This window comes from Sciurus vulgaris (assembly GCF_902686455.1).
Source record: "Sciurus vulgaris genome assembly, contig: HiC_scaffold_261_arrow_ctg1, whole genome shotgun sequence".
NCBI lineage: Eukaryota > Metazoa > Chordata > Mammalia > Rodentia > Sciuridae > Sciurus > Sciurus vulgaris.
This window is the reverse complement of record NW_027632793.1, coordinates 6420762-6448153: the sequence shown is the minus strand read 5'-3', so window position 1 is coordinate 6448153 and position 27392 is coordinate 6420762. Positions and strand designations below refer to the sequence as shown.

At 41.5% G+C, this 27392-nt stretch overlaps 1 long non-coding RNA gene across 1 annotated transcript in view; it reads right to left on the bottom strand.

The window, feature by feature from the left end:
• Nucleotides 1-27392, bottom strand: part of LOC306652527 — an 845485-nt gene that overhangs the window by 166579 nt on the left and 651514 nt on the right. The gene's annotated exons all lie outside the window — the stretch shown is intronic.

Below are 27392 nucleotides of genomic sequence, written 5' to 3'. Positions count from 1 at the left end.
GTAGAGCTTTGGGGCAGGTAGCCTCTAACTCAGACCCCAGTTATTCCTGCTTCTGATAAAAATACCTTTTGAGTTATTCCGCTCCTTGAGTATCTAGGTTCAAAACAACCAAAATTCAAAAATTGCTATTATACTAATAATTTGCCTTCTTGCAGAGTTTGTGGCTATTAGGTGGCTTCACAATTAGAAAACAGGGCACAAACAAAGCATGCCTCCCTCACAGGCCTGGGTCAACAGACTGGAGTCATATCCTGATTTAGGTTACTTAATGCAAGACCATTTCTCCAAGCTGGTTTCCTCACCCTTTACTGGATTATTGCTGCAGTATGAGAAACAGTGTGGTTAAAGGCACAGGATCCAAAGTCAGACCACCTGGTTTCACACCACAGCTCCACCACTTACAAACTAAGTGATTCTGAACAGAAATCTCCTCTGGGCCTCATTTTTCTCATCATCACGGCCCCCGGGAGCTGTGGGGAGTCATCGCTCATGGCATCCTAGCACGGCTCCCGTGGCCCCGTTGGCCCGCACAGGCACTGAGGGACGAAGTGCCTCACACAGGCCGCCCCTCCTCTGCTGCGGGCTCCCGCCTACCCCGCCCCTGACCAGGCTGCACTCCGCCCCTCAAGGCCGCCTCTCCCTACTTTTATTTCTTGTACTTTGGGAGTCTTGTTAAGGAAGTCTGATCCTAAGCCAACATGATGATTTGGACCTACTTTTTCTTCTATTTGGTGCAAGGTCTCTGGTCTAATTCCTGGGACCTTGATCCATTTTGAGTTGAGATTTTTGCAGGGTGAGCAGTAGGGGTTTAATTTCATTTTGTTGCATATGGATTTCCAGTTGGGCTATTGTTTTTTAAATTTTGTTTTCTTCGTCTAGGTTTGAGATTGGAAACTCATTTCACATTGCATTATTTTTACATGCTATTTTATTTAAGATAATAGAGAAAGAAAAGTTGTGGGAAAAGAAATCTCAGTGGAGATTATTTGCAGATGGCTGATGTTGTCTAACTAGTGAGCACTGGGTATCAGCTGTGAGTGTCATGTTGGCAGTGCTCCACCCCAGCCCCTGTCCGGAGCCAGCAGGCCATGCCCCCACCTTGCCACATGTTGAGCTAAGATGGCGCCTGCCAGATGCTGGTGGGGCATGCCTTTCCTGCACACGTAACTGTCAGACAATACCAGGTGCATCAGACTAGATTGCATGGAGCTTCATGACTGGCCAAGTACACTTCCTTATTTGAGCTTTGGCACGTGGACTAGTCTTGCCTTTGCATGCTTTCCCTGATTGGTTTTTGTACTTTATATTAACTGGGTTTATTCCCCTAATAAATGCAGACTTGATCAGGCTTTTGTCTTGTCTCCATTTCTCATGTCTCTTGTCTCTCCCAATCCCTGCTCCCCCCTCCAGGTTCCCATTACAGTCCTGCAGGTCGGGACATGCCTCCACCACGAAGAGGTATCAGTGTACTGGAGCTGCAGTAGGTCAATACAGAAACTGAAGGTTTTGGAAAACCTGTGGAGTAATTTGATAGTAATTTCTCTATATATTTTGTCATAATAATTATACATACGAGCTTGTATTTTCTATTCCATTTTTAAATTTTCTAGTAGTTTTTGAATGACATGTTGTATAAATGTGATATCTGTGTTGAATTGGAAATGTAAAAAGACTGACCATTCACCACACTAGAAGCAGTAGGCTTTTTTATAATTGTTGATGGACATTTATTTTATTTATTTATATGTGGTGCTGAGAATTGAACCCAGTGCCACACAAATGCTAGGTAAGCTTAGCAGAAGGTTTTCAGTTAATCTTATTTGTCCAGAGCCGGCAGGTCATGTGCCCTGCCTTGACTCAAGGTCACGTATCTTGACTCATGGTCATGCCCCCTGCCTCGTCTCATGTTGAGCTAAGATGGCGCCTGCCAGATGCTGGTGGGGCATGCCTCTACCTGTTTACACACCTGTCAGACTATACCAGGTGCATCAGTCTAGATTGCGTGGTGCTTCATGATTGGCCAAGTACACTTCCTTATTCGAGTTCTGGCGCGAGACTAGTCTTGCCTTCACGTGCTTTCCTCTGATTGGTTTTTGTACTTTATATTAACTGTGTTTATTCCCCAAATAAACAAGACTTGATTAGGCTTTTGTTGTGTCTCCATTTCCTGTGTCTCTTGTCTCTCTCAATCTCCACTCCCCCCTCCAGGTTTCCATTGAAGTCCTGCAGGTCAGGACAATTGGTGCCCAACCGTGTGGCTTTGGATATGGGGGAATTCGCGAGGGAAGAGGCGTCTAAGTGTTCAGCCGAAGAAGAAAAAAAGTGAAAGTCAGCATGACAAAAATCACCATGGGAGCCTGCCGCGCCATTCTTAAAGGTACAGTAGCGCCTAAGTATGGGACAAGGATTAAGTAAGCATAAAGTTTTTGTTAAGCAATTAAAAGAAGCTTTAAAGACAGAGGGAGTAAAGGTTAAGAGTAATGATCTTTTTAAGTTTTTTTGACCTTATTAAGGACACCTGTCCGTGGTTCTCACAAGAAGGAAGCATTAATATAGAAGATGGAATAGGGTTGGAGATGCTTTGGGAGTTTTTCATAGAACGTTTGGCCCAAACGTTCCTATGACAGCTTTTGCTTACTGGAGTCTCATGAAGGAACTTTTAGAACATACAACAAATAATTCTGATATAGCAGCAGCAGTTACTCAGACAGAGGACATTTTAAAAGCAGCATCAAAACAGGATCTTCAGGGAGAGCCCTCCGAGGAAAAGGGAGAGGTAGATCTTATTTCCCTTGAGAGTGAAGATGAGGAAGTTACAAGTCCTTTTCCAGATGCAGGCAGCACAGATGTTAAAAAGAAAACTCAACATCAGAACGAAACTCCATCTAAAATTTATCCTTCATTGACTCGTTTTAAGACCCTTCAAACGAGAATAAAATAGATGATGAGGAAGTTGATTTGGACCTCATAAATGGGGAAGCCTCAAAATATCATAATTCCAACTGCCCGCTCAAACAATGACAGTCCGTTTTCTCATATCCACCTCCCTATCGCACACACTCTGCTCCTATGACAATGATGGTGATAGATCCAAAGGAAGACCTTAAAGAAAAAATTAAACATTTGGAGGAACAAATAAATCTAGAGGAACAATAACAAGCTCTGATTATCAGGTTACAAAAATTAAAGACAGGCAATGAATCAGTGCCCAGTCCTGATGGATTTAAAAGGGATATTCGCCCTCAAATTCTATCTGGACAACAGTGTCCAAGAGGAGGAGTTCCCTTAATCAACAGGGATTTAAAACCCCCTCCACTAAGTGCTTTCCCTGTTACTGAGACAAGGGATAACCAGGGACAACTCTGGAGGCACCACACTTGCTTTGATTTTACTATCATAAAACAATTAAAAACTGCTGTTTCTCAGTACGGAGCTACAGTGCCATACACCCTTGCTATTTTAGACTCCATAGCAGAAAATTGGTTAACACCACATGATTTGAATACTTTAGTTAGAGCCACCCTGATTGGAGGTGACTTCTTGCTTTGGAAGTCTGAATATTTTGAAAATTGCGAAGAGACAGCTAAAAGAAATCAACAAGCAGGAAATGGGTGGACTTCTGATTTGCTCATTGGAGTAGGCGATTATGAAATCACAGAAATCAGATGCAGTATGACCATGGAGCGTATGCTCAGATACAGGCGGCAGGCACTAAGGCCTGGAGAAAATTGCCTGTTAAGGGAGACATCAGCATGTCTCTTACAGGAGTCAAACAAGGCCCTGATGAGCCCTTTGCTGACTTTGTCCACAGACTTATAACAACGGCTGGTCATATTTTTGGCAGTTCTGATGCAGGTCTTGACTATGTCAAGCAACTTGCTTATGAAAATGCCAATCCTGCATGCCAAGCTGCTATAAGACCATACAGAAAGAAGACAGATTTAACAGGATATATTCGTCTGTGCTCAGATATAGGACCTTCTTATCAACAGAGCTTAGCAATGGCAGCTGCTTTTAGTGGACAGAAAGTGAGGGACTTTCTTAATAATAAAGACAAAAACAAAAGGGCCTGTTTTAAATGTGGCAAGGGCGGACACTTTGCCAAAGACTGCAGATCAGATCTACAAAAAACTCTTGAGGCCAAAATACCTGGTCTCTGCCCTAGGTGAAAGAGAGGAAAACATTGGGCTAATGAATGCAAGTCCAAAAGAGACAATCAGGGAAATCCCCTTCCACCACATCAGGGAAATGGGAGGAGGGGCCCGCCTCAGGACCCAAAACAAGCATATGGGGCAATCAGTTTCATTCCAGCCAACAGCAGCAACAACAATCCATTACAAACCTCAGTGGAGCAACCCCAGGGAGCACAGGATTGGACCTCAGTTCCACCTCCCATGTGGCATTAACTCTTGACATGGGCCCTCAAGCCTTGAATACTGGAATTTTTGGCCCATTGCCCTCAGGTTATTTTGGATTAATTTTAGGAAGAAGTAGTTCTAGCATGAAAGGTTTACAAGTACTCCCAGGAATTGTAGATCAAGATATCTTGGCAGAAATTAAGATCATGGCTAAAACAGATAACAACATTATTACTGTTACTCAGGGAGAAAAAATAGCACAGCTGATACTGTTACCATTAGTTCCAACCAAACACAGAGTTCAAAATCCTAGGAGAGGAAATGGAGGTTTTGGATCCTCTAATGTATATTGGGTACAACACATAACTGACCAAAAACCTTCTTTGACATTATGGCTAGATGGCAAGACCTTTACAGGTCTAATAGATACGGAGCACATGTGACCATAATTAAACAAGAGGATTGGCCTTCTTTTTGGCCTACTACAGAAACTATGACTAATCTTAGGGGTATTGGTCAAAGTACAAATCCAAAGCAGAGTTCTAAATACCTCACTTGGAGAGACAAAGAAAACAACACAGGTCTCATTAAGCCTTATATCATACCTCATTTGCCTGTTAATTTGTGAGGAAGAGACCTATTATCTCAGATGAAAGTAATCATGTGCAGCCCCAATGAAAGGGTTGCTGCCCAAATGCTGTCTCAGGGATATACACCAGGAAAAGGGCTAGGAAAGGCCGAAAGTGGTGTTTTACATCCCATTCCCAATGTAGGACAGATTGACAGAAAAGGCTTGGGAAATTTTTGATTTCGGCCATTGACATGCCTGCACCCCAACTGTGTGCAGCTTCAATAACTTGGAAATCAGATGAAACAGTTTGGGTTGATCAATGGCTGCTAACTTCTAAAAAACTTGAAGCTGCTCAAATGTTAGTGCAGGAACAGCTAACAGCCAGACATATTATAGAGAGTAATTCTCCTTGGAATACTCCTATATTTGTAATTAAGAAAAAATCTGGTAAATGGAGATTACTACAGGACTTAAGGGCTGTCCATGTCACTATGGTGCTCATGGGAGCCCTGCAACCAGGGCTGCCATCTCCTGTAGCCATCCCTCAAGGATATTTTAAGGTAATTATTGACCTCAAAGACTGTTCTTTTACTATCCCTCTACATGTAGATGATCAAAAAAGATTTTCTTTTAGTCTACCATCAATAAATTTTAGAGAACCTATGAAAAGATATCAGTGGAAGGTATTGCCACAAGGGATGGCTAATAGTCCAACCTTATGCCAAAAATTTCATGCTCATGCCTTACAGCCTATTAGAGATTCTTGGAAACAAATGTATATTATTCATTATATGGATGATATACTCATAGCAGGACAATCAGGAGAACAGGTATTACTATGTCTCACACAACTTAAACAGCAGCTGACTGAAGTAGGACTACAAATTGCTCCAGAAAAAGTTCAGCTACAAGACCCTTATACTTACCTAGGTTTCTTGCTCAATGGGCCTAGGATTATTAATCAAAAGGCAATAATCAGGAGAGATCATTTAAATACACTTAATGACTTACAGAATCTTCTAGGTGATATAAATTGGCTTCGACCATATCTTAAATTAACCACAGGGAAGTTAAAACCATTGTTTGAGATATTAAAAGGAGACCCTAATCCACAATCATCCAGGACTATATCTCCTGATGCATTAACTGCTCTTAAAAAGGTGGAGGATGCTATTGAAGGTCAATTTGTTACCAATATTGATTATTCTCATCCCTTAAAGCTCATTATATTTAATACTTCCATCACTCCAATGGGTCTTTTCTGGCAAGATAATCCTATTAAAAGAACCGAAATACAGATGGAGACGGTTGGCAAGTCACCGGAGAAGTCCGCTTTATTACAAGATGAGGCTTACATATATACTCTTGGGGCTTCCAGGTTAAGGGAGAAAGTGGCCTGTGGGTTTCTGATTGGTCCGGCTTGCCGCCGGCGGGAAAATAGGTGGCGGGAAGACAAGACTTATGGGAAGAAGAAGCCGCTCAGGGGCCATCTTTGGTGTGGATCGGACTGCATATGGAACCTTACATTCCCCCCTCTTTGGTTTATGGGAATTCGGGACGTTGAATTTCAAACTGGCTGCTTCCTGCTGATCAGGGGCATCGTCAAGGGGCCCGGGGCAGGGGGGTTGGTTGTGAGGGGAGAACAAAGCGTTGGCTATTATATTGTATAATAAGCCATGTCAGATCAGACTAATATATTACTTCATCCCCCATAAAGTCCATAAAACTCCCTTGGAACCATAAGTCCTCAATTTGGTCTAGGAATTCATTGTAGTCATTAGTCGGGTGGAGGAGCCATGCATCAGTGTCCAAGGTCCGTAGAAAGGATATTAGCCTTGGAAGAAGTTGGGGGAAGTCCATCATAGCAGGACGTCACCAGGCGTTGTTCCCAGTGGGTAGGAGTTGATAGTTCCTGAGGAGAAGCTGGTTAAAGGCTTGGTTAGAAATTTTTTGTACTTGGTCTCTAACGAACCTTATGAGACAGGGGAGGAAGAAAATGATGCAAAGAACTCCAATAAGAGGACCTAACAGAGGGAGGCAACTACATAATTTTTCCCTGTGGTGGTCACTGCTCCCGGGGTTGAGGCCCCTTTGCAAGTTGCACAGGGTTGTCCATATAGGGTTTTAATGAGTTCCAGTTTATTGACAGGTGGACCAAATCCAGCTAGGGTCAGGGAAAAGAGGGGGAAAAAAGCAGAAAGGTAGGAAGTTATCATTCCTCCTGAATGGGTGAGAGGCGCGAGAGACGGAGTTTCAAAGGATTAGAGGGATCCACGGAACTGGTGTAGATGTTCGGCTTGCCCGTATTTATAGGGTCAGGATCCAGAGGAGTAGGGGGTGAGTCTCCTTGGTCAGCCGGGCAGGGTTTTAACATGGAAATATGGATCCAAGGAGTGGTCTCGTTAGAAGGTAGGATGAGTTTAGCTGCGGTGGGGGTACTAAGGATTACTGGGTATGGTCCCAGCCATTTAGGAGATAAGGGTTCAGGTGTGGTTGGTGGAGTATAATAGGCAAGATCCCCTGGGTTCAAGGAGGGAGGAGGGGAGCTTGCAAGAGGACGGGGAAGTAACCAGTTTGATGTTTCCAAAGTTCAGCTCTAAGGTGAGAAAGGAGAGGGAGGCTGAGGGTATTTGCGATGTTTAGGGAGGTAGGAACGATTCCGGGGGGTACAGGAGATCTTCCATACATCACCTCAAAAGGGGACAAATTGGTAGGTTTCTTTGGAAGTAAGCATAGTTTAAAGAGTGCCAGAGGGAGGAGGCGAATCCAGTCTAAGTGGAGTTCTAGGGAAAGTTTGGTGAGAGTCTCCTTTATGGATCAATTTGCTCTCTCAACCTTACCTGAGGCCTGAGGACTATATGGGCAGTGTAGATGCCAGGGTAAGGCTAGAGATTGAGAGAGAGATTGGATTACTTGAGCTGTGAATTCCGGTCCATTGTCCGATTGAAGGGAGGTAGGCATCCCAAAGTGTGGGATGATGGAGGTAAGGAGGTGATTGGCGACAGTGGAGGCCCTTTTGTTGGTAGTAGGAAATGCCTCAATCCAGCCACTAAAGGTATCTAGGAAAACTAGGAGGTACCGGTGTTGGTGAACAGGAGGCATGTGTGTGAAATCAACTTGCCAGTCTGCCGCCAGAATGGAACCACGGGCTTGATGTGAGGGATATGGGTAAGGAACTGTAGTGGTGTTAGGGTTGGTTCTTTGGCATATAACACAAGTTTGAGAAAGTTGTTTTAGCATTTCTCTATCTTGGGATGTGAGAGAAAAGAAGGATTGTAAGAAACGAGACAGGCTTTGAGGACTGGAGTGAAACAGGTCATGCAGCATTTGAAAGAGAAGTTTCTTGTCCGGGATTGGACTGGGAAAGGACAAGTGAAGAATGGGGGGTGGGGTCTCAGATGACTTGCTAAATGCTGCGTTCTTGGAAGCAGCAGCAACTAATCGGTTTCCTTGTGTAGAAGGATAGTTGTCCTTCTTATGGACTTTACAGTGGATAATTCCGAGCCGCGTGGGTAGTTGGGATGCTTGTAATAACTTGTGAATTAGGTCAGAATTGGTAATGGTGTTCCCAAGAGTTGTCATAAATCCTCTCTCTTTCCATATTGCCGAATGGGAGAGGAGTGTGTGGAACACATATTTAGAGTCGGTGTATAAGTTTAGGGTTTTCCCTTCGGCCAGAATGCATGCTCGGGTTGCCGCGATAAGTTCAGCTTGCTGATTGGTGGTACCCAGAGGGAGAGGTTGGGCTTCTATAGTGGCTGTTAGGGAGACTATGGCATAACCAGCTTTGGGGGCTGTTGGACTTCTATATGAGGATCCATTCGTGAACCAATTGTGATCCGCATGGGGTAAGGGGCCCTCGAAAATGGTAGAGGGAGAATGAGTTAAGGATTGTAATGTTTCTAGACAGTTGTGAAGTGGAGGCTCTGGGGTAGGGTGAACAGGAAGAAGAGTGCCTGGGTTGAGAGGAGAACAGGATTGGAAGGATATAGAAGAGTTTTCTAAAAAGGAAGTAATTAGGGCTAAAACTCGTGAGGGGGTAAAGTATGCAGGGACTTGTAAGCTAGGAGATCCTTTAGATGGTGTGGAGAGCATATAGTTAAGGGGGCTCCAAAAGTAAGTTTAAAAGTTTCCTGCTGTAGTTTTTGGGCAGCTGCAAGGACCCTGAGACAAGGGGCCCATCCCCTTACTGTGGGGTCAAGTTGTTTTGATAAATAGGCTACTGGGGCAAATGTGGGGCCCTGCATTTGTCCCAGTACCCCTAAGGCCTGTCCCTGATTTTCATGAACATAGAGAAGAAAGGACCTTGTTAAATCTGGTAAGTGTAATGCAGGGTCGGATAGGAGTTTGAGATGTAGGTTATTAAAAGGCGTTTTAGGGAAGGAGGGGAGTGGTTCATTTGGGTCTCCATTAGAGAGATCGTAAAGGGGTTTGGCTAAAAGAGAAAAGTTAGGGATCCAAGCACGGAAATACCCTGCTAAGCCCAAAAAAGAAAGAATTTCAGCCTTGGTTTTAGGTACGGGCCAGGACGAAAGGGCTTGTTTCCTGTCAGTTGTAATGGATTTATGTTATGGTGTGAGTAAGAACCCTAGGTAAGTGACTTGAGAGGCTGAGATGTGAGCTTTAGAAGGTGTCACTTTGTATCCATGTTGGGCCAAAAAGTTAAGCAAGGCAGCCATGTCCCGTTCAGAGATATCCCAAGAAGGGCTACAGAGAAGGAGATCATCAACATACTGCAAAAGTGTGGAGAGAGGACAAGTGGGGTAGAAATTTTTGAGGTCATGGGAGAGGGTCTGTCCAAATAGATGTGGGCTGTCCCTAAACCCTGAGGAAGAACTGTCCAAGTGAGCTGTTCGGAGTGTCGCGTGTGGGGGTCGGTCCATGTGAAGGCAAAAAGGTCCTGTGAGGAAGGGTCTAGAGGTACGGAAAAGAAGGCATCCTTCAAGTCCAGAACTGAGAAGTGAGTGGAAGAAGCTGGGATGAGAGAGAGTAGAGTGTAGGGATTGGGAACAAGAGGGTGGATGGGTATGACAGTGGCATTTATGGAGCGGAGGTCCTGTACCAAATGGTAGGAACCATTGGGTTTTTTTGTACCCAGAATGGGGGTGTTATACGGGGACTGAGTGGGACGTAGATATCCTTTGCGAAGAAGGTCAGAAATAATGGGAGAAAGTCTGAGAAGGGTAGAGGTGGTTAAGGGATACTGAGGCTGATGAATAAATTTGGTAGGGTCCCGTAATCGGATGGAGACTGGGGGGCACTGAGCTATGGAGGGATTGTCCGTGTCCCAAACTGAGGGGTTAGAGGCATCGAAAAGTGGGAAGGAAATAGACGCCTTGAATTGGGAAAGAATGTCCTGTCCCAACAAGGGAATTGGGCATTGAGGCATGACTAAAAAGGAGTGGATAAAATGTGAAGAGGTATTCTTAAGGTGACACAGAAGTGGGGGAGTTCTGAGTGGATATATGCGTTTCCCTCCTACCCCGACAATAGGAGTGGAACTAGGAGTGGTGGCACCATGGAACTCTGTCAAAAGTGAGAAGGTTGCTCCTGTATCTAATAAAAAGGTGACAGACCGGCCATCCACTACAAGGGTTACCCTAGGCTCGCGAGTGGTGATATTGAGGGTCGGGTGTGGCCCAGGGCTCCGTCAGTCCTCTTCAGCCAATCCCACTATCGGAGGACAAGAGGGGGGCATTCTAGCGATTGGCCCTTCACCCCTTCAGGAGAAGGGGCAATCGGAGCCCCAATGTCCTGTTTGTTTACATTTGGGACAGGGTTTATTGGGGGGCCGCGGATGAGGACAGGAGCATGACCAATGACCCTCTTTTCCACATTTAAAGCAAGCTCCAGGAGGGGCCCTTGTAGGGATCGGGAATTTCTGTGAATGGGGAACAGGATGAGGAGTCCCCCTGATCATTTGAGCAACCATTAGTAAATCAGTTTGCCTGGCCTTATGCCTTAGGCGTTCTTTTTCGTCATCTCGTCCATGGAAAACCTTAAAGGCCAGCGACAGAATCTCACTTTGAGGAGTTGCCGGTCCATGTTCTAATTTTTTTAATTTGGCCTTAATGTCAGGGTAGGACTGAGCTAGGAAACTGGTCATAAGGATATGACGGCCCTCATCTGTGTCTGGGTCCAGTGTGGTATATTGCCTGAGGGCCTGAGTAAGCCTCTCTAGAAACTCAGTGGGGGTTTCATCCTTTTTTTGGATAATTTCCTGGACCTTCTGAAAATTGACTACTTTGCGGGCCACCTTTTTTAAACCCACAATGAGACACGAGGCAATCCGGTCCTGGGCTTGTATGCCCTGATTTGTGTTGTAGTCCCATTGTGGATCTATTTCTGGGACCGCTTCAGGCCTTAGAGAGAAAGTAGGGTCTGTGCGATGTGTTTCATTCGCATGAGTTTGAGCTGCATCCCAAACTCGTCGCCGTTCCTCAGTCAGGAGGGTGTTGGCGAGGAGCATAAATATATCTTTAAAAGTTAAGCTGTAGGCTTGTAAAATCCATTGGAATTCCTTTATGTAAGTGGTAGGATCGGAGGAATAGGAGCCCAGTTTGCGCTCCATCTGAGATAAATCAGCCAGGGAGAAGGGGACGTGGACACGGACAATACCTTCAGCTCTAGCTACCTCCCTTAATGGGGCCATAAAAGTGGGAGGGGCCGGAGGTGGTCCATGGGAGCGCGTGAGCGGTGGGCTGAAGGATATAGGCGGAGCGGTGGGTGTAGGAGCTATGGACGCGGGAGCCAAGGCAGCGGGGAGGGGGAGAGGGGAGGAAGGTGGCTCCGGGGGTATAGGGTTGGGAGGAGGGGCCCTATAAGGGGGAGGCTCATCGGCTGGGTCAAAAGAATCAGGAGAGGAGGATGGGGGAGGGGAGGACAATGTGGAAGCAATCTTACATGCCAGAAGAGCCTGGGAGGGAGAGCAAGTAGTGCAAAGTGAGGGGTTTTGGGATAGTAACCTAAAAGCTTCGACATAAGGGATCTCCTTACACTTGTTCAGGTGCTGGCAATAATTGAAGAGATCTCGTAAAGGATTTGGATCCAGAGAGCCCTCAGGGGGCCATTTACTCTGGTTATCTAGAGGGTAATGGGGCCAGTCCTGAGTGCAGAATTTTGTCAATAATTTGGGTTTGATGTCAGGCTTAAGGGAAAGAGGTCCTAGATTTTTGAGGAGACACTGGAGGGGCGTGTCTGCCACCAGGGAAGATGGGGAGGTCCCCATGGTTAGAGGGAAGAAGGGTGTAGGGAGCGGAAGACCTCGGGCAAGGAGGGAGCACTCTGTGAGGTAAAGGGCGTCCCCAATGCCTCGAGAGAGTCCTGGAGGGGGATCAATCTACAAGGTAAAGGGCGTCCCCAATGCCTTGAGAAGGATCGGGGGGTTCCGGAGACGGAACGGAAGGGAAAGCACAATGGAGATCGTCACCTTGATCGCTATTCCCAAAGGGGTAAGGAACCCGGATGGCCACGAGGTTACCAGTACTGGATTTAGGCAGTTGGAGAGGAAAGGTGACTGGGGTTCCCCGGGGGTAGATTAAGCTCCTCACTCCTCATAAAGTGTCTTCTATTGGCCTCTTTTGTGTTCTGACGGACGGGCACAGGGGTCCACTGTGACCATGAAGGTCGTGGTGGGAGGTTGTCCCCCCTTAACTCAGCGTCGGGAGGCTACCGGACGGTCACGGCTAGTACTCCCGCATATAGCTGAGGTAAGGTGTGCTCTTCCGGGGGAAACTTATGAATTTTCGAAGCTGGTGTTGAGTGTCGAGAGCTAGCGCCGGAGAAAGAGGACGAGGGTGGCCTGCCAACAGAGGAACGGAGTGCCGTTGAAGGCTAACTCTGTCCCAGGTTTCAGCACCAATAAAAGAACCGAAATAAAGATGGAGACGGTTGGCAAGTCACCGGAGAAGTCCGCTTTATTACAAGATGAGGCTTACATATATACTCTTGGGGCTTCCTGGTTAAGGGAGAAAGTGGCCTGTGGGTTTCTGATTGGTCCGGCTTGCCACCGGCGGGAAAATAGGTGGCGGGAAGCCAAGACTTATGGGAAGAAGAAGCCACTCAGGGGCCATCTTTGGTGTGGATCGGACTGCATATGGAACCTTACACCTATTATGTGGATTCATCTTCCTTCCTCACCCAAAAAAGTGCTATTACCATATTATGATGCAGTAGCTGATCTGATTATCATGGGGAGAGAAGATTCTAGAAAATATTTTGGAATACAACCATATAAGATTATTCAACCCTACACCCGATCTCAGGTCAATTGGCTGTTACAAAATACTGACACCTGGCCTATAACTTGTGCCTCATTCGCAGGTGATATAGATAATCATTATTCACCAAATAAATTGGTTCGGTTTTGCGAACTATATCCTTTTGTGTTCCCTCATATTATTAGAAGGGAGCCCTTATACAACGCTCTTGTTGTATTTACTGATGGGTCATCCACAAGAACAGCTGCTTACACCTTCCTTGATACAACTGTCACTTTCCAGATGAAATGTACATCTGCCCAACTTGTTGAATTACAGGCTCTTATTGCAGTTTTATCTGCCTTTCCCAATCAACCCCTTAATATCTACACACACAGTGCCTACTTAGCACACTCGGTGCCACTCCTTGAAACAGTCTCTCAGATCAGACATGTTTCTAAAACAGCATCACTGTTCCTTCAATGTCAGACACTCATCCATAATAGAGGGGAGTCTTTGTTTATTGGACACATCAGAGCTCACTCTCGCCTTTCAGGGCCATTAGTTAAGGGCAACAGAATTGCTGACACAGCCACCAAAATGGTTGCAGTAGCTTTTTCAGATAATATTAAGCAAGCTCAAGACACTCATAACCTACATCATTTAAATGCCCGCTCTCTTAGGTTACTCTATAAAATCACTAGGGAACAAGCAAGGCAAATAGCAAAAGGCTGTATCACATGTGCTACTCATCTACCAGTTCCACATCTAGGAGTTAATCCTAAAGGCTTTGTTCCTAACATGGTGTGGCAAATGGATGTTACATATGTTTTAGAGTTTGGTAATCTAAAATATATTCATGTTTGCATAGATACATTTAGTGGATTTATATTGGCTACACTTCAGGCTGGAGAAGCAACGAAACACGTAATTGCCCATCTATTACATTGTTTCTCAGTCTTGGGCATACCTAAACAAATTAAAACAGATAATGGCCCTGGATATACAGCAAAAACCCTCCAAACATTTTGTGAAAAATTACAAATTCAACATGTCACCAGAATTCCTTATAATCCTCAAGGCCAAGGAATTGTTGAGAGAGCACATCTCTCTCTTAAAACTACTATTGATAAAATAAAAAAGGGGGAATGTTACCCAATCATGTGTTCTCCCCGTAATATACTCAATCATGCTTCACTCATTCTCAATTATTTAAAAATGGATGATCATGGGAAATCTGCCGCTGATCGTTTCTGGCACCCGGAATCTCAAAAGCATTTTGCCATGGTAAAATGGAAAGATCCATTGGATGGTTCATGGCATGGTCCAGACCCAGTCTTGATCTGTGGTCGAGGCTCAGTCTGCATCTTCTCTCAAAAGCTGATGCAGCCAGATGGCTGCCAGAGTGCCTTGTACGCCAAGTTACTGAAGTTACCTCCTCCAGGGATTAAAATCATCCCTGAGAGTCTTTTCTTTTCCTTCCACAGGAATGAACAAAACATTGCTTCTCTGGATGATGGCTGCCTGTTCACTGCACTCCTACAGCCATGCAGGATTTGAGGACCCTGCTAAGGCTGGAGAAGTGCTGTTTCTATGCCAACAAGTCAGGACTCATTAAGGACAAGATCAACAGCTTCAAGAAGACCTAGAAAAACGCCAACAAGCACTGGCTGATAATCCACTATGGACTGGATTCGGTGGACTCCTTCCCTATCTCCTTCCCTTCTTAGGTCCCCTCCTTTGTTTGCTGCTAGTTCTATCTATAGGTCCTTTGATATTCAACAAGATTATGGCTTTCATCAAAGCTTAAATTGAGGCTATACTGGCAAAACCTATTCAGGTTCATTACCATCGACTGGAGATGATGGATTGTGATGGTGCACCATTTGACCAATATTAGATCGTAATAGACCATTACCCCTGTGTGCTGAACTGGTCAGCCAATGAGAGGTAAGATTCATGGGAGCACATACCAACCTAAGACAGGAAACGAGGGCTACAGCCTCATTATCCAATGACGGGTAAGGATGCTGCTCTGGCACAGACAACCTAAGACAGGTGCAGTTCCCAATGGATTGTCACTTCAGCTCTATAAAAAGGGGGACCTGTCCGGAGTCGGCAGGTCACGTGCCCTGACTTGCCTCAAGGTCGCGCACCTTGACTCATGGTCACGCCCCCTGCCTCGCCTCATGTTGAGCTAAGATGCTGGTGGGGCATGCCTCTACCTGTTTACACACCTGTCAGACTATACCAGGTGCATCAGACTAGATTGCGTGGTGCTTCATGATTGGCCAATTACACTTCCATATTCGAGTTCTGGTGCGAGACCAGTCTTGCCTTCGTGCACTTTCCTCTGATTGGTTTTTGTACATAATATTAACTGTGTTTATTCCCCAAATAAATGAGACTTGATCAGTCTTTTGTCTTGTCTCCATTTCCTGTGTCTCTTGTCTCTCTCAATCCCCGCTCCCCCCTCCAGGTTTCCTTTGAAGTCCTGTGGGTCGGGACACTTATTAGTGGTCCTTCAGAGCATTTTTTTCTCTTCCCTTGTGCCCCTCTCCCAGATACATCAAGTCAATTATGAGAAATGTCATCAACTGTATAATTGTTGATTTTTGAAAGGTGCTAAAAAACATTTCTTGGAATATAAATTAAAATTTGCACCTTGATTTACCTAGTTATATACACTATGAGCACTTTTTTTTTTTTTTTTTTTTTTTTAAGGTTGAGGGCTTCTGATTTTGTCTACTTTTAGTATGGGTGTATAACATGTAATGAGTTTGTGGTGTTGCTTTTGGAAAATTACTTTCTGGTTTCTTTTTCTTGTCAGTGTTTGAAAACTTATTTACTTTTCTAGGTTTAGCTGTATATGAATTTGATTTATTTTGTTACAAAGAATACTTTTCTTTTCTTCTCAGTCTTGGTTCAAACAAAGGGGTTTAAGTTGTATTTAGTTTATTCCCTCCTGTGGCCTAGAAATTGTCTTGTCTAGGTAACCATGCTATTCTTAAATGGCAGCCATATATTTGAGTATCTTTTGCAGACTTTTTTAAAAAGCAAAGTTTATTTTTACTATTAAATGTAATAGAAACTTGGAAAACTGCAAACATGCAAAACATAGTCTTGGTGGGGATTAGGAAGATGTTGGTCAAAAGATTCAAAATTTCAGTTAGGAATAAATTCAGTTCTGTTGTATAATGTGAGGAATATACTAATAACAATGTACTGTATACTTGAAATTTGCTAAGAGAGTAAATTTTTACTGCTCTCACCACACTGCCCAAAAATGTATGTGACATATATGATACTGAGCTTGATTTATGTAGTCTGAGGATATAACTCAATGGTAAGTGTATATGTCTAGTTTGTGTGAGGTCCACACCATCTCCAGAGAGGGGCCTTGATTTAGCCATTCAATATTGTATACAAATTCCAAAGCATCATGTTCTACAACATAAATAATAAAATTTTATTTGCTAGTTTTTTTAAAATTACAGAAAAAAAAACACTAAAAAATGTGCACATTTACTTCCTGTTAACTTTGACTTCCTATTTTTTTGGTATAAATGGTTTTTGGGATGTTGGTTACCTTTCTCTTTCTCTTTTCTTTTTTTTTTTTTTTCTTTTGTTTTACATGGTTGGATCTTAGGGTTTGTTACTAGAGATTTAAGCCATAGGGGTCCTAACTTCAAGGAGTTTCAAAAAATTAGATCTGGCCACTCACTCCAGAAGTCAAATGGGAAAGAGTAATGGAGAAAGAAAATTTAATCAGTAGAGGTAAATCAGAAAGACAAGGGGGATCAAAAACCAGCCTGCCTTTGAGGATATTGATATGAGCTTTAAGTTCAAATAAAAGAAAAATTGGGGTACAAAAGAAGAGATATGCATAATTAGAGAGTCTTGGTCAAATTAGTCTGGTTGGTCATTATCTCAGAATTGGTTCTGTGAAGCTCAAGAAGTAATCAGCCTCATTGGGATTTGTCTGTTTCTGGAACATTAAGAACAACGACTGGAGACTCTTTGGTACCATTCTGAGGGACTGGAATAGGATGGCACAAAAATTGGCAGTTAACAGGCTGTTCACATTACCTTAGTTCTCTTATTGATCTCCCCAGTCTTGGAGGAGATGGGATAGGTTACGTAAGCTGAGGGCTAATTAAACTTGTATTACGAGTTTTTAAACACTTCATAAGTGAACAGCATGCCTGTTTGCAGAGCTGATCCAAAGTTTAAGGTAATAAAGAGACAATGGAGGCAGAGATGCCAAGCTTTTTTTCGTTGCTTCTAGTTACCCATTGGGAAAAAGCAGCCTGTTAAGTTCTTGTTTCTTATGTACAGTTGTGATTTTGTACATTCAAGCAACATTTATTTAAACTACCAAAGTGCAAGAAAATCTTTGGAGATGTTGCAAAGAAATGTTTTTGATTTCTTCTGTTTAAATTCTGTTTGGGAATATAGATAAGAAAAAGTAATAAATTTAATGATGCCAAGGAATTGTCAAATATTTTGGACTCTGTTGCATGCATTAAGTGTGTCCTGTAGATCTAGAACTCATTTCTAAAACATATTCTTATTTATTAGTTAGTGAAACTAACATTTTTCATTGGCAGTTAATTTCCCTTGATTTGGGTAACATCATTTCTTCCCTTCTTTCCATTTTTAATATATTCTCTTTCTGTGATCTTTTTATTAAGGAATTTGAAACATGAATAATCTAATAAAATTATACATATGATATTTCCAACAAAGCACCAATCTAATGCACACTCACCTGTTTCTAGTCATTACCATTTCTAGTCCATGTACATACAACATGTTTTCGCAGTATAAAGTTTTCATGTGGGGAAATTCCCTTATAAGGAAACAGAGTAAGAAGATTTATTTTTAATAACTAAAAAATATACTCTATGTGTTTAAAATTTTAAAAAAGCTAAGATGGAAGCATATATGGGAACTATACTTTTAAACTTCTCTGTGGCTCAGAATTGAAGCAGCTGAAGAACTGCTACACAATCAGGCAAGTGACTGAGGGAGTTCACTATTAGAAAGACTTGAAGAGACCCAGAAAGTCTGGTCTTTGTCATAGAGGGCAAAAAAGGATACATCAGCACTCTGCCTGATGGCAGTGACAAAACCGAGGCCAGGCAGACAGGCATTGTGTGGTATTACACCAAGGAAAAAAGATAAATATAATGGCCCTATTTGGCAAAAAAAAAAAAAAAAAAAAAAAAAAAAAAAAAAAAAAAAACAGCTGTAGAGCAGAAAGGCAGTCTGAACTTAACTCACAAGTGATCCACATTTCTCAACTTGTCAGAAGAGGCCTGTGGCAGATAACCATCTTGTAGAGGTCGCAACTGAGTTCATTGATGTGAAAACCCTAGAGTGCCTACCATGTGGTCCAGGGTGACCCTGGTGGAATGCTATTGAAATAGGCACAGAGAAGATTATACACAAAGAGAAACAGAAGGGAGTGTAGCCTGCTTTCCTTTTGAGTCTGGTAATGAGGACAACCAGTTGAAGAGGTTGGGAGATTGAAAGGGAACAAGTGATTGCTTGAGAGAACTGGACCTTGGAAGGTCACAGTTGTGTGAGCGTACTGCACAGGATCTGATGTACTCCCCATCCCCACCACCTGAGATGTTTGGTCACTCCACCTTATAAGTAGAAATCTTAGTAATTTCCCAAGATCCAGACGCACAACTGTGACAGACATCTGCCAGGCCCTAGTGGTATGTCAATCTGATCTGTCCAGAGTAGATTTCATCCAAGATAATATCTCATGCAGAGCTTGGTGTCTGATGCTTAAACTTCCACTTAAAACTTCAAAAAAGAGCAGCACTCTGGGAGTGCCTTAATCTAATGTGTCAAGAGTAATCTCAAGAGGATGGTACTTCTCTCATTCCATGCTACCAAGTACTGATGAGCAGGAAATCTGAGAATCATTTAAGTGAGATTTAGCCCCTGTCTACTCCAGCTGTGGGCATGGCAAGTGACCCAAAATAAGAGGATTAATAGCCCCCAGCCCTTCCTCTTTCCATTGGATGAATAGCTGAAGAAGACATGGTAAGGAGTGTAAATTGGTATAGATAGTGAGTCTGCTTTTATCTACAGGTTTGATGGCCTTTATATTAACAACCTGAGCATATTATAATTACCACATGTGCCTGCCTCTCCTCTTGACCCCTGGCCTCCATGCTCACTGACATCATCTTTTGCTCAGAGGTCAGCTACAACTCTTTTCCTCCTTCAATAGACAGGGATAAAGATTTCCTCTCATGATACACCCCTAGATTATGGGTCATGACATGCATAAAATGTTCCTTGCAGGGTTGTTGTGAAAAGGAAAATGAAGAATGTGTTAGAAAATCATTGGCTTTGTCTGGTTTTTCTGAATAGAATTTTAGGGACTCAGACCCACAGAGGATCTAGAGAGTATATAAAAGGGGTTACTCTGGTGCTGAAGAAATAGGTCATTTTGTAGAGCACTTGCCTAGGATGCTCAAGGACTGCAGTTTGAATCCCATGCCACTCAGGGAAAAAGAAATAAAAAAATAAAAACTCTTCCGAATATGCCAACCCTCCCTGCTCTTGACTTTTTCTCTTCTTTTCATCAACTGAATCTGCACAGTTGAAAAAGTACCAGTTGGACACACAAGCATTTTCCAATCAGACTTTCAGCATGTTGCTGTGATAAAAGTTAGCAGTGCTTCCCCAGTCACCTGTGTTGCTTACGAGCAGGTGTTCTTGGAGATGAGTCAACTCTCAGGAACTGATAGGTTAGATTGTTCTCATGAGTATGCTTATGGGTGTATATCATCAGCAAGTTCTTGAGGAAGACAATGCTCACCAGGTTGCAATGGCAGGAATCAACTACTCAGTTGTTAAGATCCAGTACATCTGTGCTATAGTGTTTTTGTTTTGATCATACACAAAACCTTTATACATGTGCTTGCTTTGGCAGCACATATACTAAAATTGGAACAGATAATGCAACAGATAATAGCATGGCCCTATGCAAGATTGACACACAAATTCATGAAGCATTCCATATTTTTAATCAGTTAATAAAAATATGAAGATGCATGCTTTTTATCTTCACTTTCCCAAAGCATTAAAATAAAGATATTTCTCAAAAGCAAATCCACCACCAAAAATATATACAATTCTGGGATTTCATAAATAAAAGCCAGAGATATTACTTTAACCACTGAATCAAATTACTACTTATCCCAAATTATTAATATCCATTATTTGTCTGTGTGTGTGTGTGTGTGTGTGTGTGTGTGTGTGTGTTGTGTTGCATGTGCTGAGGGCCACACCTCAGTGCTTGCACCTGGTAAGAAAGCATTCTACCACTGAGCTCTAACCCCAACCTCAAGACCATTTTTATGTAAGTAATTCAAAAATTGCTAACATAAAACATTTTTGCCAGCTATTTGGAGAACTAAAGGAAAAACATACCAGTTATCAATTCTTTCTTTATAAGCATTCATATGAGAAAGATATTGAATTACCTGGTTTTCTCTAATGGTAGCAATCTGAGAAAATTCCATTAAAAATTAACAATGGCTTTGGCGTAGAAGAAAATGAAAAGAAAACTACCTCCCCGAAATTTTAAATCCTTCCTAATTACAAAGATACTAACAACAAACACTCACTTGGTTCTTAAATGAGGCCAGGAGAGAATAAACAAACCACTTTCAGTATCTTTTTTTAAAACTTAAAATTTTTGTGCTCTGTAACTGAGTTGTTAAGGAGTACACATAGAGGGACTACAATTTCTTCTGTTTTCCAAAGTGTATATAGTAAATTTTAAGTTAAAGGGGAAAGTTAGGATGGTATTTATTATTGGCCTTAAACCAACTGGATTTTCTCTTAACCCATCTCTGAATTTCCTTAAGACATGCACAGAAATATGCAGCAAGTTTTGTCATAAGAGAACAAGGATAGCAGCATGTATTTGACAGGTCTTTTTGACCTCAGGTCTTCTGTAAATCATTTGATGAATACTTAGCCATCAGAACAAAGAAACAGAACTTCTTTGGAAGCAAGATACTATTTATCCATTAATTAGGCTGTTATAGAAAGAGCCCCAAGGTCCCCAAGAATCAAAGTAGCAATGGGTGAGAGTTTGTCAATCTAACATGGCCTATTGGGCAAGAAGGGCCCAGCACTGAGGAGAATTTATAAGGGTCTGGGTGATTGATAGTAGCCAGTGGCAGAAAAGGCTGTCCTCGTGAATTCCCCAAGCTTGTAGAGAAGTACATTAATTTTGGTTAAAACATGCTGCTTAGAGGGAAACAGAGGAAATATAAGAGGACCTCTGTTTTGTAAATATTGGGATCAGAGCAAATAGATGAGGACCTCTGTTTTGTAAATATTTGGGGAAATAGAACATGTAGGTAAAATGCTGGTTTTAACCCAGTGAGAATGTCTGATGACCACCATGTGCAATTCTGGCAATGTAGCCATTTCCAAGTTGATGTTTTGAGAACTGACTTTCCTTGTGTTTTTGCAGGTACAAAGGGGTCAGTATGGAGTTCAAAGGACAGAACTTTTGCCTGGTGACTTGGAAAACCTGGTCATTGAGACCCAGGGTGGCCCAGAAAAGCATGAAGTAACTGACTGTGTGCTGGTGAGTACCAAGAACTGGCAAGAATTTTGTTCTTAGGATTAGATACACACACACCTGGCAAAGGTACCCAGTGTCCTGCCAGCCTTAAAGTATTTCCTCTTTCATATCTCTTGGAACAGCCTGACCAAAGAGTCAGTAGTCCCATTCAAAGGGAACTAAAGGAAGTGTTGACGTTGGATGTTTTAGAAACAACAAATGAATTAATGAGAACTCGATTTTTTTCCTAAAATTTCAAAGCAAAATTCTCATGGTAAACTAAATGACCCAAGCCTTATTTTGGCTAATGATTAATAAATATTTTATTTGACCTTTGATAATTATATATTACTCAGAAAATATCACATATCAAGATTTCCCTCAAACTGGCTATCCAGTTTTTAGCTTCAACAATATTTCAAAAGTTGACCAAAAGGGCTGGGGTTGTAGCTCAGTGGTAGAGCACTTGCCTAGCATGTTGTCAGACACTGGGTTTTGATCCTCAGCACCACATAAAATAAGTAAATAAAAAAAGATATTGAGTCCATATAAAAAATTTAATTAAAAAAGTTGCCCGTGACATTTCCTCAGAGTATGAATCCTCTAGGGAAAAAAAAAAAAAAAATGACTACCAGAGGAAATAAAGATGCTTCTTTCCTCCACAGGTATCTCCCCTATGTAAGAAACATGATGGAGATGAGTGCCATGCATCTGATTCCCAAGGACAAGCTTCTGATTGAGAAAAAATTACAGTGGTTGATGCTTTACATGAAATAGCAGTAAATAAAGGCAGGTAATTGATCTCACAGCCACTCAAAAGAATGACTAGTGCTTTTGCTTAATAAACAGAACCAAGAATCAAAGCATCAACCACAACTATTAATAAAAGTTCAGTAAAGTCAGGAATCGTCAACGAAATTAAGTATGCCATTAAAATGTAGAAAAAGAGTATTTGGATGGCTGACTTAGGCCAATATTATGACTTAGAGGCTTTCAATTTATGTTTTATGTAGAGTCAAAACTCAAACCTGACTGAAATGTCTTCTGTTTTCCATAAGTTTTTCTACTTATGTGGCATTTTTGAATGAGAGCTGGACCACAAAAGAAAATTCCTTAGTCTTGCTGGACCTCATCTTGGTGTTTGTGAGATGTCCTCTTCCCGGTGTATAATAAGGTCCCTTTTTTTTTTCTGCAGTGCTGGTGATCAAGCCCAAGGTCTTAGTGCTTGCAAGATAAGCCCTCTACCAACTGAGCTATCTCCCCAGCCCTTAATGTCCTCTTTTGTACATAGGCCAATACAGCAGAACTACCATCCATATCTAACATTGTATAGCTAAAATTCCTCATAGGACTTCAACATTTCATTTATACTATTTATCCCAATGTTTCTGTTGTGCTTTTTTAAAGAGATGGGGTCTTGCTATGTTGCCCAGGCTGACCTTGAACACCAGGGTTCAAAAGACCCTTCTGCTGCAGCCTCCAAAGTAGCTGGGAATGAGTCCAAGTGCACATCACCATGTCCTACCCTTTATTCCTGAATTTTAGCATCTTTATTTATCTGTAACACTGAGCTAATTGCTAATCAGAAAGTCAACCATGTCCATATATGTAACTAATTGTTATCTTTTTAACAGGTGAAGGGGCTGAACTATAAACCAAAAAAATGCTACTCAACAATAGCTAAAAGTAGTCACAGATAACTACAACCCTGTTCTTGCCTAGTAACAAGTTTCTGTAATCCAATGCACTAATGCTTTAGTTATATTCACTTGTTTTAACACAGAGAAATACCAATTAAAGAAAACACATCGAGTATCTAGAAGACTTTATTGTCTACTTACAGAAGAAAAGCATGCATATCATTAAACAAAACAAATAAAATGTTTTCTATTACAACTCAATATATTGTCATTCTTTTAAAGCTATATCATAGAAATAAGACAGGTATTTTGTTATTTTTCCTGGTACTATGGATAAAAGCCAGGGGTACTCCACCATTGGGCTATATCCCCAGTTATTTTTATTCATTTATTTATTTATAGAGTCTTGCTAAATTGTTGAGGCTGACCTTGAGCTTTCCATTCTCCTGCCTCAGCCTCCCTCATTGCTGGGATTGTTGTCCTGTACCACTGTGCCCAGCAAGACATGGGCATTTACAGGAATCTGGTTGAGAATCCTTTAAAGACCTAAACACTCATTGTTTGAGGTGCAATCCTCATAGATATAAGTTCCTGGAACAACAGCTTGCATTCATAAGGCATTCACACCAAAGAAATCTGAAAAGAAAAAATAAATATTAATTAGTAGGACTGTATGTAGTGTCCCCACTTCTCTAACCTCAGAAAAAGATAAGGATTTGATACTACAGATGACAAGTGAACAAGCAGCACTGAAGTGTTCCCCTCTCCTGCCATCATGCTTCAGGGTACTTCTTTCCCCTAACCAGGCTCTGCGATGTTTTATAGTCTTTTTTTTTTTTTTTTTTTTTTTTTTTTTTTTTTTTTTTTTTTTTTTTTTTTTTTTTTTTGCCGGACACAATTTGTATTCACCCTCCTCAAAAGGTTTAAGAAAAGCTTGTTTAAAATTCCTTTGCAAGGAAGCCCTTATTATTTCAAAACAATAAACAGCCTGGATAAATTATCAAACTTCCACTGACTTGGAAAAATCAGTTTTTTTTCCTTTTGTAAAACTAGGCATCTCACAGAGGTTATGTTACCAAAATTAGGAAAAGGTCAACCTGTTCCACCATACTCAGTCTGCCTGGATCAATAGCCCAACATGATTATATCTTAAAAAAATTATCAAGTCTATACACACCTGGGTTTTATTGTGACAACCCCTGCATTCACATGTATGGGTCATGGTGTTAGCAATTGCCATTATTCCACAAAGATTGCAAACATGTACCTGACATGGATCTGATACCTCAAACTTTCTCTTACAAACTGGACTTCTCCATGGGCAATCTGATAATCTGGTTCGATTTCTCCAATGCAGGCCATCATCACTATTGAGGGGAAAACATCAGATTATTTTGTACTTATTATTTTTATTATAAACACCACCTTTACTAACAGCAAAGGTTAAGGATAATATTAGTAAAGAAAGAGACTCCAGCCTTAATTTATATACCCTAGTGTTATGGTTATATGTGACGTCCCCAAAAAGTTCATGCGTGAGACAATACAAGAAAGTTCAGAGGAGAAACAATTAGATTGTAGGAATCTTAACCCAATCAGTGAATTAATCCCCTAATAGTAGTTATTGGACTGGTAACTGAAGTGGTGGGGTGTACCTGGAGGAGGTGGGAATTGAGGGTACGGCTTTTGGATATATATTTGTATCTGGCAAGAGGAGTCTCTCTGCTACCTGCTAACCAAGTAAGCTGCTTCCCCTCTGCTACACTCTTCTTCCATGATGTACTGCCTCACATTGAGCCCCCAAGGAATGGAGATGGCCTCCTAAGGAATAAGACCTTTGAAACTGCAAATACTCAAATAAACTTTTCCTCCTGTATAATTGTTCTAGTCAGATTTTTATTTACAGCAGCAAAAACAGCTGACTAAAACACCTAGGATTTTCTCTGCTGGTAGGAAAGAGAGAAGCCTAACAACCATTTGATGTTCATTAGAAGGTACCCAAATTGAATAAATACATTATATCTCAAGTACAGCATGTAATTTTCCTCATAAAATACATGATGTATAGGCTCATTGTGTTATCATTTAACATTCTAGAATTCAACTCTACATTCAAAAGTGAATTACAAAAGTAAATCTAAACAAAGCAACTTCTCAATGAATGAGTCTCTCAGGAAGAAACACCTGAAATGATAAATGTATTGTTGGCAAATGCAATAGAAAAACAGGTGAATTATTATAGGTTTCCCCAACACAGAATGAAATACATTGTGCCAGAGAATGATAACGATTTCTTAACATAAAATACATAAAACAAAAGAAATGGTTTTACAGTACTTCAAAGAAAAAAAAAAGTTCCCGCTGATGAGCCTCTGGAACAGGAGTCCCCTATGTGTTTCTCAAAAAGAAAAGTCATTATTCAGTTTTGAAGAATACTGAATAATGAACTCAATATTTTGAAAACTGGCAAATAAAGGAAAAGAATCAAGCATTTATCCTGTGTTTACCACAGAAACTACATACCAGGTGCCTACTTAAAAAAAACAAGAAGCAAAGTTTGAGAAGTAGTTCAGCTAATGTAAAAGGAATAAAAAAAATTAGAATCTCATGAGTTTGCAAGCCCTTTTTCATCAAGGAATTAAAGGCAATGATCATTAGTAGCTACTAAAAATATAAAAAGGTGACCAGACACTGTAAGTATACAATACCACCTAAGAGATATTAGTGTCAAAACCTAAAGCCTGAGGCCAGGAATGGTGGCACATGCCTGTAATTCCAGAAATTTGATACCCTAAGACAGGAGATTGCAAGTTCAAGGCCAGCCTCAGCAATTTAGTGAGACCTTGTCTCAAAATACAAAGAGCTAGTGGTGTAGCTCAGTGCTACTGCACACTGAGTTCAATGTCTGGTACATTAAAAAAAAAAAAACTGAAACCCTAATTATCATCAAAACTTTTGATCAAATTAGCTCTTTATAGAACAACATAGCTGTGAGATGTAATCAGCAAAACCCAGATTATTTGAAACCTTCCAAAATAAATAGTCCTATTTCTTCAAATATCTACAAAAAGAAAAGGATGGAGGTCAATCTCTAGATTATTTTTAAAAAGGGCTTAAGAAACATATCAATTGCAAAACAAGAACTTATTTGTATCCTGATTAAAAACAAAAGCCTTCCAATGACATTCCTCATAGAAATAGAAAAAGCAATCATGAAATTCTTTTGGAGAAATAAGAAACCCAGAGTAGTCAAACCAATCTTTAGCAAGAAGAGTGAAGCAGGAGGCATCACAGTACCAGACCTTAAACTACACTATGGAGCTATAGTAACAAAATCATCATGATACTGGCACCAAAATAGACAGGTAGACCAATGGTACAAAATAGAAGACACAGAGACAAACCCACATAAATACAGTTATCTCCTACTAGACAAAGGCCCCAAAAACATACATTGAAGAAAAGATAGCCTCTTCAACAAATGGTGCTTGGAAAACTGGAAATCCATGTGCAGCAAAATGAAATTAAACCTCTCTCTCAGCCAACACAAATCTCAACTCAAAGTAGATCAAGGACCTAGGAATTAGACCAGAGAACCTGCATCTAATATAAGAAAGTAGGCCCAAATCTCCCTTGTGTTGGCTTAGGATCTGGCTTCCTTAACAAGACTCCTAAAGCACAAGAAGTAAAATCAAGGATCTATAAATGGAGTAGATTCAAACTAAAAAGCTTCTTCTCAGTAACATGAAGAACAAGTCTACCAAATGGGAGAAAATCTTTACCACACACACATCAGATGGAGCAGAATCTCCAGGATATATAAAGAACTCACAAAACTTAACACCAAAAAGAGTCAAATAACCCAATCAATAAATGGGCTAAGGAATTGAACAGACACTTCACATAGAAATGCAATCAATCAAAAAACATGAAAAATGTTCTTCATCCCTTGCAATTAGAGAAATGCAAATCAAACTTGCTCTAAGACTTCATCTCACTCCAGTCAGAATGGAA